Raw genomic sequence first — 2,094 nt, forward strand, 5'->3', positions numbered from 1 at the left:
ACAGCACTCCTCATTGCACACATGCCACTATTCAGTGCTTACAATGAAGAGTTGGAAATCACTTTATTACATTACTAAAGAATTCAATTTTCATTAAGGCAACTTTTCTTATAATCTACCATAAACACATACTCACACACACAAACACTGATATATACAGACATGCAATTTAGATACAAAATCTTCATAATGTGAACTTTGATGAAAATGAATAACAGAGAATGGAAATATAAATTTACTTTATTTCCGTCCACATGTAGGAAAAATTGGCTATCATACAGTGCTTTTGTCTTTTAAAGGATCATCTCCATGTGTAAAAGACATAAGCCTTGGTTTAAATTCAGTAGGATGTCTCATAAAAATTGGCTCTTCCCTCCATCAAAGATTAAATAAGCAGAATACCTTACATAACCCTCCAGCAATTCTTAGCTCAATTTTCATAACTTAATACAATGATCTCCAGCCACACTGAGGTCGGAAAAAAAATTAGTTAAAGGCTTTCAGAAGGCAGTGATACTGGACATAATAAGCAATTTGTTGATGGGGATCTGGGAAGGACAAGACAAGCAGTGGTGCTGATTTGCTTTAGGATATTTCTCTGCGTGCCGAGAAAATACAACTAAACACTAAATCTTTCAGTTACCATGGACTGTGTCTCATAGCATCCTGTGTTTTTCCTTCCTTGGAAGAGTGCTTTATTTTTTAGTGTTATCAAAGTACCTGGCAGGGAAGATTTGCCCAGGAAATTGTTCTCTCTTCCCCCACGCCTCCCCCATCCTTTGGCCCCACTGCATCCCGTCAGTTAGGCAGCAGTAGATTATACTCCCACTTCTGTGTATGTGGTCTGATAAGTTTTGTGGATAAAGAGCTCTAGCCTTCTGATTTCTAGTGTGGGGTCCTCTCCCGTCCACGAACACGGGAGGCAGCTGGATGAAAAGAACGACAATGGAACCCGCTCTAGAAAGAGCAGTACCACAAGGGATTACTCCCACTTTTTAGTGACGCCTACTTTTCCTATGAAAAGGAAAGAAAGACAATTTCTTGCTGATGTCAGTAAGCAGAGAGTCGACATCCTTACGTAAGGGTGTAATTGCACTTGATGGGCACACAGGTCTGTGGCTAATTAACACTGAGATGGCCCAAGGACTGGGGTTTTCCTGAACTCGATCTTCTCTGGGTTCCTGGGGAACAGACTGCACAGCCTGTCCAACCAGAGCATGGGTGCACCCAGGTCCCCTCCAGCATCCCTGCGGCAAGGTTTTTCACATTCCTCTAAGGCTCGGCTGGAGAGGAAATCCTAGCAGATTCAACTGCTTGCTTCTTAGCCGGTATGTTGGCGGCAGTGGACTGTTTAGCAGGCAAGCAAGGCCCCTGTTTTACGCACTGCAGAGATTTCTCACCATTAAAATGAATTATATAGCTGTCCTAAGTTGATAACTAGCTGCAGATGAATGGGCTCATGTAGATGAACAGATGCACTGTTACAATACAACAGAGAAAATATCTGTCCCTCAATGTTTGCAATTGTTAAGAAGGTTTTCATTCCTTGGGCAGAAGGGGAAGAACTGAGAAATATGACCTTTCAGTGTCAGAATTTTAATGTGCCATGTATGCAGCTGAAGCTAAGAATGACGACTCCTTCTTTCCCATTACATACATCAGAGCAGTTATGTAGGCTGGGTTCTCCTCTACGTGGGCATTCTCTAGGTGGAACAGCACCTGTTCCACTCTGCTCGTAAAGAAGCCGAATATAATTCTGGTCAAAGGGGACGCTTCTGCTAAAATTCTAGTGTCAGCCAAAATGCGGAAGGCTTCCCAAAAGGCAAATCACACCTCACATTTTTTCACATTTTTTCAAGCCAGAGCAATAACCAGTTTCGTTACAAATTTGTGCAACTTGGGAGTTAAAAAAAGAAACGTATTATGTCTTGATGTACTAAATAGTATTTCTTTCCCCTCTTTCTTCCTCCTAGTTTTATTATCTATGAAGTATTTCTTGCCCTTACCTATTAATTCTGTAACTTAACACTGAGCATTCTGAGTACGGGGCTCTGTTCTAAAGCAACATTGCTTAACTGTATGCTAATTGTCAAT

This window comes from Dasypus novemcinctus, chromosome 10 (assembly GCF_030445035.2).
Source record: "Dasypus novemcinctus isolate mDasNov1 chromosome 10, mDasNov1.1.hap2, whole genome shotgun sequence".
Classification (NCBI taxonomy): domain Eukaryota; kingdom Metazoa; phylum Chordata; class Mammalia; order Cingulata; family Dasypodidae; genus Dasypus; species Dasypus novemcinctus.